This window comes from Cuculus canorus, chromosome 6 (assembly GCF_017976375.1).
Source record: "Cuculus canorus isolate bCucCan1 chromosome 6, bCucCan1.pri, whole genome shotgun sequence".
In the NCBI taxonomy this organism is placed as follows: domain Eukaryota; kingdom Metazoa; phylum Chordata; class Aves; order Cuculiformes; family Cuculidae; genus Cuculus; species Cuculus canorus.
This window is the reverse complement of record NC_071406.1, coordinates 39,028,720-39,044,662: the sequence shown is the minus strand read 5'-3', so window position 1 is coordinate 39,044,662 and position 15,943 is coordinate 39,028,720. Positions and strand designations below refer to the sequence as shown.

The 15,943-nt window shown below is 41.1% G+C and overlaps 1 protein-coding gene across 2 annotated transcripts in view; it reads right to left on the bottom strand.

Annotated features, from left to right (window-relative positions):
* LOC128852503 (sperm-associated antigen 16 protein-like) overlaps positions 1–15,943 on the bottom strand; it is a 254,316-nt gene that overhangs the window by 192,393 nt on the left and 45,980 nt on the right. Inside the window, exons 1-2 of one of the 2 annotated variants that reach the window (XR_008450376.1) lie at positions 14,049–14,134; positions 10,381–10,528 (exon numbers count right to left, since the gene is read on the bottom strand). The exons of the other annotated variant lie outside the window; for it this stretch is intronic. The gene's annotated coding sequence lies outside the window, so the exon portion shown is untranslated. Of the gene's footprint in view, positions 1–10,380; positions 10,529–14,048; positions 14,135–15,943 lie in introns of those variants that run through there. 2 annotated transcript variants of the gene reach the window in all.

Genomic DNA, 15,943 nt, shown 5'->3' with positions numbered 1-15,943 from the left:
GCTTCCCATTAACAGTGCTGTACGATCCACCACGCTGTAGCCATCAATAAAGCAATCACTCTCAGGCTACTTGCAGATTCTAACGAAATACTGTTATTAAACAACTATCATTTAACTTAATCAGTCTGCTATAAACCAAAAGAATGAAGAAATTATGAAAATAATTTCCAATCACTTTCTAATCTGGCAGCGAGCACCAAACCAATGCATCTTGTGGAGACTGACACCTGATGATCGTTTACTTCCAGCCAATTACTATTTAATGAAGCGCAAAACCACAATGATGAAACACACAAGGGTGATTGTAGAGTACATTTTCAGTAGCATATTATTGAATAATTAATGTTAAGATAACTTCCAGTACGATTTCAGCATGGGAAATACAGGTAACCAGGACTTTCAATAACACAATGCCTGTACGATGCCTGCGGCATAATAACGATGAATTGGGTTTGCTCCAGTGATCAGTGCTTAACCAGCACTCCTCAACCACCAGTAACTCAACCACGCCTCACTGGGAAGTTCTGATTGCCAAGAGATGTATTGACATCTGTGCTGACACCATTTAGCAGTTCACAGCTATGATATGAAACCCACACTAATTAACGGCACGTCACTTAAAAGTCCTATTGGAGATGGACATTGTACAGAATGGCCAGCCCAATAAAAACATATAATCCTTACTTAAAACTTCCATAGAATCATGGAATGGTTTGGGTCAGAAAGGACCTCAAAAAGCCCATCCAGTTCCACCCCTGCCATGGGCAGGGACACCTCCCACTGGATCAGGGTGCTCAAAGCCCCATCCAACCTGGTCTCAAACACATCCACAGATGGGGCAGTCACAACTTCTCTGGGCCAGAGCTTCATCACTCTCACAGGAAAACATTTCTCCACAATACCTCTTCTCAATCTCCTCTCCTTTAGCTTCAAATCATTCCCGATTGTCCTATCCTCGCACTCCCTGATAAAAAGCCCTTTTCCCAGCTTTACAAATATTAACATACATTAATATATTAATATCTCACCAAACATTAACGGTGATTCTGATTTTCCCTACAATTCCTAGCTCTTTCGGGTTGCCAAAGTTATTTATCCTCACAACAAGAAGCAAACAGCAGCTCCCATTAAGTCACAACCATTGTCCTGCACAACTACCTCTGTATTCCATTAGTCAAACTGCTGACAGCACCCAGAGACAAAGTTCTTAAAGTGAACCCAAAAAGTGAATAAAATGTCAGGTTTGATATATTTAAAAAGCAAAGCTGCATTTTTTTCTTTAAGTCAATTGACAGTAAACAGACTTGCCTGTCTATCTGTCTTTGTCTAACTTTTTCCAGCTGGATAAACCCAGTGGCTATTAAAGTTGACAAAAGACAATGATATTATTAATGAAAGCAGCAATATGATGTTAAACTTTTCATTACAGACTCCTAGTAAGCTTCAATTAATTGCTTGGCTGCGATGCCTAAAAAGGCTGCAGATAAAAAGAAGGGTTGGGGGCAGGGGAAGTAGGTATTTTAAACTTTCTGCTTTTAGCAAGGTGTTCGATCTATCATTATCCTCACCAACTGTAAATAAAATATTGCTTCAGAAAACCCCTCTTCAGATCAACGATATGTTTTCTTCTTCTAAGCACAATCCATATTAAATTGCACATCTGTATTTGCCAGCTACTTGGACACTTTCAGATACAACAAAGATCTATATCCTGCTTCAATGACATTGTGTTTCGGTAACATTTAATTTTGTACAAAGTATTACTGAACAGAATAAAGAAATTACACCATCACAACCCCGCACATGCTTAGGGAACCTTTCTCCTGCCCTGCTGTCTCCAGGATGCTCCTCCTCATCACCCAAAGGCACTTCCTTTGCACAAACCTCCATCTTAGCAGTTGGCAAAAGCAGCCCTACAGCTTAGGTAAAACACCTCCTAATTCTCTCAAGGAACATACTCCCTCCTGGTGGCTTGCTGACCACCTTTGCTTCATTTCGAACTCCCAAAACCTCATTGACAGTTGAGTCATTGAATCAAAGAAAGTCTTGAGTTAGAAGGGCCACACAAGGACCACCGAGTCCAGCTCCTGTCCCTGTCCAGGACAACCCCAACGCTCACACCGTGGGGCTGAGGGCATTGACCAAACGCTTGTGCAATATTGTCAGGCTTGGTGCCATTACTGTTTTCCTGGGAGCTGTTCCAGGGCTCCACCACTCTCTGGGGGAAGAGCCTCCTCCTCATGTCTCACCTAACCCTCTCCCGGCACATCTTCCTGCCATTCCCTCTGGTCCCGTCACTGGTCACCAAAGAGAAGAGCTCTGTGCCTGCTTCTCCTCCTCCCCCTGTGAGGAAGCTGCTGACCACGATGTGGTCTCCCCTCAGTCTCCTCTTCTACAGGCTGAGCAGACAAACGATGGCTGTGCTTGACTGAGCAGTTCATAAATTACTACTCATTCACACTGCGAGTCCTCTTTCTCACCCAGGAAGGCACCATGAGTATCTCCCCTAGGAATGCTTTCCATACACCGTGCTGTGTGCTTCCTTTATACATCCACATCAGGAAATCATACAGACATACAAATGCACTTAATCGTTGCGCTTCATTAGAGACTCTTCATTACCCACACATCCAAATTCAACTGCACTTTAAAATTGCTGTCCTTCCACCCTCGCTTTGAGACTTATCAACAGATATCCAAGAGAAACCACATCTAATATCTCGCTCTTTCAGCACAAATTTAGGTAAAGACTGAAGAAATTGAAGTTATTTCTTGGGCCATGGACTCCATCTTTTATAACAAGGGCTTCAGTTAACCTGTCCTACTCCTACAAATGTTAAATCCAATTGTCTCTTAATTAAAGTAACACGGTGAAGCTTCAATAGTTTCTAGGAGTGCTATTCTTTCCTTCAGTTAACCTGACTTGTAGGTTTGTGAATTTTGCCTTTCCTGCTAGCACAACCTCATCCATAACGATCTTGCAGTGACCTCAGACCATCTTCTAATTTGCACTTTATGATTCTTACATTGCTATTACCTTTCACAGAGCGTTCCGGGCCCAGAACAGCTTATTGATAGACCACTTCTGTCCAAACAACCAGTGTGAGCAAGTCATTAACTCTCGCTTTCCTTCTCTATAGCTTTTCATATTCATCCCACTTTGAGAAGGCCTTTTATCCTTTGTTCTGATTTTCATTACAGTCTTGCTGAAAAGCGAGTGCTACAAGCATCTCCAAATGTAAAATTCTATCCTATCTTGGGTTTCATTTACCATTCTCTCCTTTCCATCATTGATTCTTATTCATCTTATGTATTCTTATTTCTATTCTTATGAGCAGATAAGGAGCAGTAGTTCAAAGTTCTGTACCTCAAGGGCAGGGAGGTTGAAACCAGATGATCTTTGAGGTCCCTTCCAACCCAAACCATGCTGTGACTCTTTGATTTGTACAGTTGTGTTAATACTGTCATGTCCTGTGCCTTGCGTAAGGTCAACGAGTTTTAGCTAACCTTGCAAAAAGCAACCATCAATTAGGTGTCCCAGTGGCTAACACAAACTGGCAACTCTGCCGCAGCTCACAGTCAGCAGTTGGTTGATCCTGTGTTAAAGAAAAAACATCTCAGCCTGAAGCCTTCAAGAGGTCTTCAGGAAATAGTCCAAGAATGCCTTAAAACACTTGATGCGTTAAAACATTTAAACCATGGATGGTGTCTACGAAAAGAAAGGTCTCTACGAATGAGTGACAATCGGCACTTCTCAGGAAAGACATTGGGCTGCTGGAGCGCATCCAGAGGAGGGCAGAGCTGTGCCCACCTCCTTCCCAGCCCCCAGAATTCACTCATTTGAATTTCCTGGGATTTGAACTCAAACAGGAATCAACAAGGCTCTCGCACACACACCATCCCACCATGTAACTTATATTCCTGCGACTACGGCTTGAATAATAAAAGTACTTTTAAAACCAAGCTTTGTGCTGAGTGATTCTGCGCGCTTAAGTGTTCAAGTAGAATACAAGAGAAAATAGAAAGCATTACCACAATGTCATCTTTTCGCATTTCTGAATTTTATTACACGGAGCCTTGGCGAACGTGGGAGAAGGACAGCACAGCTCTGCAAAAATAACATTCAAAGCTTTCCAACTGTCCAAATAGCACAGTTAATAAATGTTAGCACAGGTCTACATTTTGATAGGTTAAATTCAATTTCCTGTTAAACAAGCATTATATTACTACAAGGAAGACAGCCTTTTGATAATAGGGAGTGGAAGACACATAAATGGTCTATTAAAGGATACAAAGAGGAAATGAAATAACTGAACGTCTTTTAAATCACTTGCGTGCCATTCTGATGCGTTCAATGTGGTACTTATGTCAAACTACTTTTTTAGAGTACGCCAAGTTCATGAGTAAAAACAAATTCCCTAAGAGACCGAGTTGGTCCTTTTCTTCTGAACTGTTTCACCATCAACAGCAAAGCTGTGGGATCAAGGGACTTTACCTGAAACTCGCTACCTTTGCATATCTCTTAAGCTCAATGAGTTCATTAGTGAAATTCCAATTCATAATCACAAATATACTTTGCTTAACAGCTTTAGTGATTGCAGGACTGAATGAATAGATTTTAAAAGACAGCAATTAATATAAAAATTAAGTGATCCTTAAGGTCTACAACATGACTGAACATAAATTTACTAAGAACGCACTCAATGTATAATATTCTATAGGTCATCTGCTAATCTGCCTAAAATTGCATGTATATGTTGTAATTTCACCAAAAATCGGTCTTTGAATCCAGTTTTGTGTAGTTTCGTGTTCAGAACGGAAGCAATAAGCCCATCTTTCCTGCCAATACGGCACTTCAGCTGATGACGAGTGAAAATCAAACTTATGCAGGAATCCTTAAACTAATTTATTGAGTTGTAAAAGAACATTCCACTTCTATCAGGCTGTGATTTCATTATTTCAGATTTAATGGCATTATAATCACACCACCATCCTATTCAAAGGTGGGCATAGTGCTCTCTAACAATAGAACTTCTGCAATTAACCCTCCATAAAACTTTGAAATATAAAGAAAATGCAGTTATTTGATTCAGTTAAAGGAGTTGCTTAGGAGAGCCACTAAAAAGGTGCTGAGACCCCCGAGAGCCCATTCAGGTGCAGCTCTATGGGGAACTTGGAAAAGAAGCTTACAGGCTTACTTCCTGTGTTTCAGTCGTGAAACACGTTGGTATTTAGAGTACAGAGCTCCACACTGGTGTCACTTCACTCAACTTTTCTATGCCATTCATGAGAAAACCCCTACAAAAATTATAAACAGGATAGCCATAAATACCTGTTAGGAGAGACAGATCATAGAATCATGGAATGGTTTGGATTGGAAGGGATCTCAAAGCCCATCCAACCTGGCCTGGAACCCCTCCAGGGATGGGGCAGCCACCACTGCTCTGGGCAACCTGGGCCAGGGCCTCCCCACCCTCACAGCAAAACATTTCTTCCCAAGATCTCATCTCAATCTCCCCTCTTTTAGCTTCAAACCTCTTCTCCTCATCCTGTCCCTGCCCTCCTGGATGAAGAGCCCTCCCCAGCTTTCCTGGAGTCAGTACTGGACACATCTATAAGAGCCTATCGGGAGAGACAGATGCACAAACAGATGCAGGAAGCACAGCGGAGGAAAAAATTCAGCCTTGGACCCAGAAAAGAATTACGATTATTCTATTCCTCAGTTGGGTTTTCTGGGTGTTCTTAATCACCTTTGATCTCACATTATTATTGCTCATACATCACTAACATTCCTCCATTTCCATTAGGCTTTTCTTACCCGTTCTTGGAGCTCAAAACAAGACTTAGAGAAGAACAACTTTATTTTACAATCTATACTTTTATGTTCTAAGACTTTCTGTACATCTTCAGTTACCACATCTCTTAGTTGCTATGGGAAAGTTGTTTTTTAAAGAAATACTGAAGTTAAAGTTCACAAAACAGGAGAGAATACATATGTCTGAAGTGCAATTCAAATTGATTCTCAGAGTAACGGTTCAAGACTAATGGCACAACAGTGTCAATGAGGAAAACAGAATTCCAACTCCAACTTGCACTTACTCTCACAAGGCTAAGATTTTGCATGGGTGTTGGCTACCCTTCCATTGTCAACCCTTAGCTATTAAATCATAATATGACGCTTACTAAATATCCAATGCTGACTTGTTGCTCATAACTACAGGTTTCTAATACCTACACACGAGTTAATTAGAGGTAAATGTATCTTCTCTTCATGATTTCTTTAAATTTGAAAATGTTCCCTTACTTGAAATAAGATATCTTCTGCCACAGTAGGAAGATTAATAACGGTTGTGACTGATAAAAGTCAAATGCACAACTGTAGTAGTCATTTTTGTGCTAAAATTACACTGAGTCTATAATTGTCCATGCTTTTTTATAGGCATATATAACATCTTGAGCCTCTGCGTACACCAGATTCTTACTATTTAAACAAAAATATGACAGACATGGATTTAAACAAAATTTAAACAAAAACCTCAAAGCATCATTTAAACAAACACCAAAGCAAATACTGATTAGCTTCTCAGTATTGACCGAAGTGACGTTTTTCAGGTCATTAATCCCAGCCTGCCAAATTAAACTGTAAGTCACTGTCACTATAAATGCCTGTTATTCACCTACAGCCTCTCTCAGCCTTTACAACAATTTTCATTCTCAACTCCGACACTTGTGCAAGGGACAGTAGGAAATAATCTCATTTTACAATTCAAAAGGAGGTAAAAAGAGTAAATATTTTAAAAGTCACTCAGCTCTAACAATACCAAACTGCATCTGCACTGAAAACCACCAAGCTTCTAAACCAACAGAATTGATACTGACAACCGGGATGACAAAGCTTGCTTCTGGGCATGACAGCAAACAAAAGCTTCCCTAAAACATAGCCAAAAACTGCATCTTATATGAGCCAAATGATTTCTGCCCTACCTCGCCTCCTCCTACCCAACGTTACACCGCCTGCTCGCCTTAAGCTCGGACTCCAGATTGTGAAGGTGAAAAAATAAAGTCACGAAACCTGGGTTACAAACAAGAAAACTCTGCCAGTACTTTTGTTTTCTTGAAAAGGGGAGAGATGCAGATAGAAGTGAAACTATTGCTCCAGTATATAAGCCATTTTCTCAGCAAGAAAGCAGCATCTTAGTATTAAAAACCCACCTGCTGCTCTGTCAGGATTCAGAGCTGATCAAGGAACAATTTAGATTATAGCAGCCAACCCTCGAGCAGGCACTGCATCTCCTGCACTTCCACAGGCACAGCCGTTGCTATGCCATGCACACTGGTTACGGCTCCGCAAGCTGAAATCAATGATCTCACTTGCTATAATGTACTTATCAGATGGAATGGCAATGAAAAAGAAAAAAAAAAGCAATTGGTCAGATTGAATAAAACACAAGAAGAAAACTGAAAATGTGATATCATTTCAGAATCCAAGAGAATTCAATTCATATGTGGTCAATCCATCCAGAACAGATGAGCTACAGAGGAGAGAATATAGTAGATATAGATAGCATTTAGAGCAGGACAAAGATACAATTTTTAAGCCATAACTGTCTGTAGGGTAGTCTATCGCCAACGAGAGCAGAAAATAACATACCTACATGTGAAATGAGCTTTGCCATATTACAAACCGAGTTCCCTGGCCCCATTTTTAAGGTCAGAAAAACAGTGGCGATGGAGAAACAGAAAAAGAAGGCGCAGCTGTATCACTGTAAAGAAAAAACAGAAACCTTTCAGCCTGCTTTAAGGAGAAACTCTCCTCTGTGTACCAGTTTCTCTTCTGTGAGACAGCAATGAACTCCCCATGGAGAATAATAACCGATGAAAAAGATTTTTAACAGTAAAGTTTTACAACATGATTTACATAAAACATCTGTTGAAGCTGCAGGAGGAGATGTGTGCAATGATAACAGAGTCACACGCGCTGCGGTTGTTACAGGGACTCTAGATAAAAACAAAAAGCCACTTCAGGCCCACCAATCTATAGTTTTGCTCTTCGACGCCAGAAAGAGGAAGAACAGATACCGACTGCTGCCCATGTTTACAGGGCCACAAACGCCCTTGGCCAGAGGCAGTGCCCCAGGGGCTGCGCTGCTCCCCAGGTATCACTCGGGGCTGGTTCCTCTTCCATCCACTTGGGTTTGCACCACACATGAGGTCGAGAAGCCACCTGAAACCATTTTCTGCCACCCCAGCAATCGTCACACTTCTGGATTTTGGCCACAATTGCCTCTCACAGGTCAAACTCTTCCAAGGCACACGTATGAGTTTATCCTACTGTAACATTTATGATCACTATCAGAGCATCATTACAGTCCATCATCCAGTTCCACACCAGTTTTGTTGCACACAGCATCATCCAGAAGCTGTGCAAAAATAATTAAAGATTCTAATTGATTTTCTCTCAATAGAGAACAGCCTAAACGTTCCGTACTGAGTTAAGGTCATTATCTTTTTGTCAAAAAATACTCTGAAGAAGGGTAATTTGCTCATAATTATCACACACACAGAGTTATGAATTCAATTTAGCATAGTGGCATGCTCAGCACGGGGTTGGATACTCATCATACTTTTTTTGTTCCTTTAAACAAACATTGTCTGACAAAACAATTTACTTAAAAGTAGTTGCATCAGGTCATGCTGTCAACCTCACCACGGCAGAAACAGTCAATAGGTTTCACAATCTAGTGTTCTGGTGGAACTGACCATCGATATTGGCTGTGATTCTGCCAGGCTTTGGAAACGCCGATTATATCAACTAACCTTTCCTCCTGCAAGGAGCCAGTGCCGACCTCAATCACACCACCGAAAATCTTAGTTCACACATCTCAATAAGAGCGGATACTTGACTTACAGCAGTTACACAATCGAATAACTCTGGTGTGATTCATGCAGACTGAATTTGTTATCGATATAACTCTGGACTATGCAAAACCACAGCCTCTGAACACCCTACAGAGACACTATAGAAGGTGACTTCCAACTATGAAATGACTGTTTTTTCTCAGCATACAGTGGAGCATTGCCAGCCTTCACTTATCACTGGACAAAACCTGTATCTCAGACAGAACTTTGTGCCAGAGTTGGAAGGGGGGCGCTCTGGATGGTATCGTGTCCCCACGTGTCTGCGCTTCATGCAAGAGACTGCACATCCATCTTCCCCCAAGCAGCAGCAGAAGAGGTGCTGTGGGTGGAGATGGAGGCACTGGGCTAGCTGGAAATTGCCTTATATAAGGCTCATCTCACCAGACAGGGTGACCCATTTTCCATGTAACACATACTATTCTCCTCCTGCGCAGACTGACAATTTAAAGACATTGAAAAGACCTCAAAGATCATATAATTTCATTTTTTTAGGAATAAAACACACCCCCGTCCCCTGCAGCCATTAACAGCAGCAGCATTATGAGCAAACTGACAGGCTGGGATTGACTGGTCCCACAGCTTCATAGCAACAACAAGAATTAGAGGGAGAAGGACATTCAGTTGTCACACAGAATTTACCATGGGCAACTTGTACTGCATTTTGCCAGGGAGAGGCTACCCACGAACTGCTTCAGTGCTGCAAGAGCAACTACACTGCAGTTCACATTGTCCCTAAATGCAGTATCAAGAGCAGATCTTGAAGGTCCGCTATTTTAGACCTGATTTCCACCTAAGCACATGTCTAATTTTCTCATGACCACACTGAAATGAGTGATATAAACACATTAAGGAAAAGTTACCTATAGGTATCTCTTAAAAATAAACATTCATTTCAGTAAAACTGAAGAACACACAAGATCTATCACTGCCCGATTCATGCAACAGGATGAAAATCCACTGACACAACGACTCAGGGCTTCTGCAAAGCAAATCCCAATAAAACACCCATCACCTAAAGGAAAAATAACAAACTACTCATGTTGCACATAATCCTTGCAATACTTGAACCATCCTGCCAACAAACACTGCAATAACAGAAAAGTACTAAAAGAACATCACCCAATGCTGTTTCAGGACTCCAGGAGCAACTCGGAGTCTACATACAAAGCTTCTGGACAATGTTTTAACTTAAACACTTAAACATGAAAGAAGCAAAATATTAAGACCTAGCAATTCAGCAGTGTGGTTTACAGTGACTATTGAACTGCAACTCAATAGTTGCAGAAATAGAAATAGAAAATTGTGTTGTGACAGGAAGCTTCTGCTACCTTTGGCCATCAGGCCAGCAAGCTCCATTCCTCTAGAAAGTCACTGCTTCAAGACGAGACTCCACACCTTGGAGTAATTTTGCAGGTACTCGGGGTTTAACTATGAAGTCAGACAAGCGTAACATCAGCTCACCTTCACTACAAAAAGAAATTCCCCAGCTAGTGTTGAGAACTTGGGCCCATCATCACCAGAGACTCCCACATTATCTCAGTCGGGCCACGCTGGACATGCACATGCATCTTGCTTCCCTGGTTCATTCACCTTTACTCATGTTACTCATCTGTAAAAGAGAAACAGAAGAAAAGTACAGTATGAAACAAAATTGTTGAAGCGCTGTGCGTAAGGATGTCCACTGGTTTGGTTAACACTGCTGAGTGGAAGAATTTCTACTTGAAGTCAACCATGAAAGCAACACCCAAGCACAAACATGTTTAAAGATGTTTAGTAAGGATTACTTTCTCAAAAGCTTTCCCTTAGTCTTGAAGGAGTATTTGTATACAATGACAAATTCACAAGTGCCTTTGTGACTGTAAACTTTATCACCTATGCAATTGTAGCAGCAGCCTAACATTTAGGCTTAACTCAACTGAACCTCACTGACATAAAAACTGTGGCGCCGAAAATTTCACTGTCTGACAGAGTCTGAACAGACAAACGATTGTAAATCAAAAAGAATGGCTGCCTTAAAAATCCATAAACAGGCACGGTAAATGTCAATATACCAAAAAATAACCCAAAACCCCACCCAAAAATCTTCATAGTCTTCTGAACATCAGCAATCATACAAAAAGTGAATGGGAAGAGGAAAGTTTAATCGGTCACCTCCTTGGACAAGCCAGTTTCAATCTGAGATTAAATCAGCTTTAATATGTCCTCCCCCTGTTGACGCTTACCCTTCAGCACCCACCTGATTTTGTGACTTTTACCCCCCAAGAATCTTGAAACACTTAAGACACAGAGCTGGGTCTGAAGTCAGCAGTGACTTCTGCAGTTATTACTGATGAATATTCCTTTCTAAGGAATGTTCATGTTCTCCTCCTTCTTTAATTGGTGTCTTTGCGGTCAGAACATTTAATCTCTGGCACCTCAGAGTTGTAGTACACGGCTTTTTCATCCACTGTTAAGTAATCACTTTCCATGCTCATTCCACAGTTTGGCTTGTTCAAACCCAGAAATATCATCTTTTATGCGACCTTAGCAGATGCGGTTTGGTCATTATTCCCTGAAGCCTTTGAATGTAAAGCACACTTAGGCTCATTTTCATCATTCATCTTTGCAGCAGGTGAAGCTCTCTGAATCCCACAAAAGGCTTTTTGAACGGCTTTTATATACAAAGTCTGTGCCATTGAACATCTAACACAAGAATTATGGAAGAAACAGGGCTAGAGAACCTAGAATACGCTCTTCCCGACACTTGTAGGGTTGTTAGTGTCCGGGACAGGGACACCCTGCAGCTTGTACGTCTTGTTTCATGTTGTCCATCTCCTACTGTACCCTTGACTTCAGTGTACAAGTATTTCTTCACTGGCTCATGGCTACCAGAAGACTGCTAACTGGCTAGCAGCCTGAAGAAGGAGCAGCTTTGGCTTATTTCTCTTTCCTTTTATGTGTTCAGAACAAAATCAAGATGTTTAAATTCCCCCCAAGGCAGACAAAAATAATTAGATTTAGCAGCTGAAAAAAAAAAAGCCACCAAGATAATTGAATTCCTTCTTATTAAACAAAATACTGGCGGCGTAGATAGTTCATTTATTTATGTCATAGCACAATGACACGTACAAAATGCATCAAATATATTTCAGAATATATTATTTCTGTAGTTTTTCCTTATTTAATGACATTTAAAAGATGTTATGTAAAGTGCAGGTATGGAAAGGAAACCACATCACTTCCATAAGCGAATGCACATAAACCATATCCATTTCAACAGTTAAGAGATGTAAAATACAAGCTTCAGAAAGTGCTGGTTATAGTCCCTGAAGTCTATGGAAATCAGATGAACACACAAGAAATAGCACGGTACCAAAAAATAGTTTCTCATTCCATGTATGCGCAGCTATAGCTGAAACGTCAGGTAGAAGGCGGCATCCAAGACCATAGAATCATAGAATAGTTTGGGTTGGAAGGGACCTTAAAGATCATCCAGTTCCAACCCCTGCCATGGGCAGGGACACCTCCCACTGGCTCAGGCTGCCCAAGGCCCATCGAACCTGGCCTGGAACACCTCCAGGGATGGGGCAGCCACAGCTTCCCTGGACAACCTGGGCCAGTGCCTCACCACTCTCATGGTGAAGGAATTCTTCCTAACATCCAGTCTAAATCTGCCCCTCTCCAGTTTGTACCCGTTCCCCCTCGTCCTACTCCCACAAGCCTTTATCAATAGCCTCTCTCCAGCTTTCCTGTAGGCCCTTCAGGTACGGGAAGGTCATTGTAACATCTCCTCAGAGCCTTCTCTCCTCTAGGCTGAACAGGGCCAACTCTCTCAGCCTGTCCTCGTAGGGAAGGTGCTCCAGCCCTCTGATCATCTTTGTAGCCCTCAACAACTGCACACGTTGGAGATTTTTCATCTACCACTTAGATTAGTTCTTGATCCTACACACGAGACACTGAAGGTAACCATGCGGAAATTCCTTTTGAGGTCTAAAAACTGCACCTCCACGAATCATTATCGAACTTGACTTGTACAGCAAGGCAATTTGCGTGTACTACAGAAAACAAATACCTGATTTTTTACAGAAACAGCCCTGCCTGCCCCAACCAGGCATGTTCTGCCAAAAATCTAAACACCAACAACACGACACGGTTTTCACCAAAATACATCAATAAGCACATACACGGGCACAGGCTATTAAAGTTCTTCAAGGCAGGTCACTCCCTGAATGTCAGTAAACTGTTTCCTTTTTGGTTTTCATTCAAGTTGTACATCAAAAATAAAGCCTGTAAAAATTGCAGTACTTGAAAACTAAAGATACAATTATTGAAATACTTCAATAGGAACACAGCACAGATGGAAACAAAAGCATTTCCAGGAGCAAAGGAATTTACAAAGCCTACAAATGCCCACGTCATCACTGACTGAAAACCGACTCCAATTCCTTCCAACTTTTCTGACATTACGAGAAGTCCTGGATTCTCTGTCATCAATTAATGTGGGATCACAGACCAGTCTCTCCCTATTTGTGCACTTCACATGATCTCTTTTCTCTCTAATCTTGTTTTTATGTGGCTGCTGATTTCTAAAGTGACTACAGTAACAGACAGACACTCCCTGTTAAGACCCAACGCTCCCACACATACATCAAATCATTTCGTACATCTCCTATTCTTCAGGAAATAAAGAGAGTCAGTAGAGTACTGCCAACAGAATCACACTACTCCTCACACACAAGTTGATTTCACCTTCTTTCCCAATTTATTTCCTCCCCTGCTTGCTTATTCTTTCAACTCTTCCTATGAAGAGAAATGAAGCCCTAATTCAGTTGTAAACAAACAGACAAACAAAAATTCGTGACAATTCATTAGTCCCATAAACTCAACATCTGATCAAATATATATTTGCCCATGTGGGGACAGCACTATTTTAGTAGAAAGGATGCAGTGCGCCGCCCTCTATGGAGCAGCAGTGTTAGATCAGATAAGACAGGAGATGATCCAAGAGTCTGCCCATAGCGCTCCTCCTGGTGTGGTAAAAGACACCAACAGAGACTCATTATGTTCGCTTTTGGGCAGCTGACGGTTGCATTGCTTCTGCCTTTTGTGTCTCTGAGCTCGCTGCCTTTGCAGAGAACAACAGGACTCACCACATCTCATTTCAGAGCAGCAGATGTCTTCAGAGATGACTTCAGCCTGTCCCGTGTTGTGCTAGACAGCTGCCTTGGACCTGTCACCTCACTGAAGCTAGAAAAGATAATCCCAGTTATTGGATATCTTGTCCAAAACAAGGTTTTGCCCCAGGCATAGTCATGGCTTTAAGGTGTTACTGCTGTCAGCGTTACAATCACAGGTGGTAACAAAAAATGGTCACACTGCGGAGTAGTGGAAGATCTTCTAGTCAAGCTCTGCCCCCCAAGAAGAGGAGAAGCACATGAGCCCACTTTTCATCAATAAAAAAAGGTATTGTGAATTAAGTCAGGACTGTGACTTTATTTTAATGCAATTACTTGTTAATTTAATAACCCTGAATCATTATTACTCTGGGTCTTTTGCCTGTAACTTCATTAATTCTCCTCATTTTATAGAGCTCGTAGCGTACTGAACTATACTAAGCTAATGGGCGAGTTGCAATTATTTATTTTGCGCATTTCCTGCTGACTGAGGTTATTGCACCACACAAGCAATGTCAGCGTGTTCGAATAAAATACAGATAATGGCATGACAAAGTAAGAAGAGACTGCAGTTCCATCATTTGTCACAGAGTTTTTGCCTTTTGGGTAAGCAGAAAGGCATTAAGTTGTTAGAGTGAAAGCATCGCATCACTGAAAGCCTATCCTCAGTTTTCAAGAAGAATTAATGTCTTTTTTATTAGTCAAATATTCCAAATTCCATTTAATTTACTTAACTATGAAATGCATACAGTTAAGTTCTTACTGTTTAACCCTACAACAGCTAAAATGCTTATTACAAACATGTTCAAAAACTTCAGTGCACGGAGGTTTATAACAGAGATTAAAAATTAAATCACTTTTCTGTTAAAAGCCTAAATTAAATGATATTATTTTGTACTACTACATTATTTAAACATCAATAACATGAAGAATAATGAAGGAAGGAAAAGGTCACACTGCTAAAGTTCTACAGGACCTTTACCCAAGCTCTATGAGGGCAGGGCCTCTCAATGAGGAATGATTAATAATTGAAAAGGAGTTAAAAGTGAAGCAAGTTTTTGTGTGTCCACTGATTAGCATATGACAATTGATCATGCTTTGACATTTTATCCAAGCCAAACGGAGCCTGAGGGAACGCTGCTATGAGAGAGTCACGGGACGCGATTGCTCTTTGAGAAGTCACAAGGTTAACACCAGACCAACGTTCTGACCATCTACTCAGACTATTATTAAACTGACTTCTGTGGTGCTAAGGAAGTTATATTCAGCTTTGTTGATTATATTCAGTGTTATTGTTCATATTCAGTGACGATATCAATACATCAACAGCACCCTACAACCTCAAAAGCCTCCAACCCATAAACAGCAAAAAAAAAGAACCCTCAAAGCCAAAAAAACCAAACCACCAATAAGGCTTACATAGATTGAAATATAACGTGGATCCACAAGAAAGTAAAAAATGTTTACTCACGTATGGGGGAAAGAAGAAATACATAAAATGCTTAAAGGAATCAATAGAACAAAAAAGGCAAAAATCAAGAGATGACACAGAAAGCTTCTACACTGGAACACACAGCTCTGAATAGCAACTACAGCGAAGAGTCCTCAGGCAAAGCAAAAAGCTGCCAGAAATGCTGTCTGTTCTACAATCCCAGTTACAATTAAAATAACGGAGTCTACAAGCAAAGAGAAAAAATACCTACTACCCTGGTTTGGATTTGCTCTCCACAGAATCACAGAATCACCAGGTTGGAAAGGACCCATTGGATCATCGAGTCCAACCATTCCTAACACTCCCTTAAACCATGTCCCTCAGCACTTCATCCACCCGTTCCTTAAACACCTCCAGGGAAGGCGACTCGACCACCTCC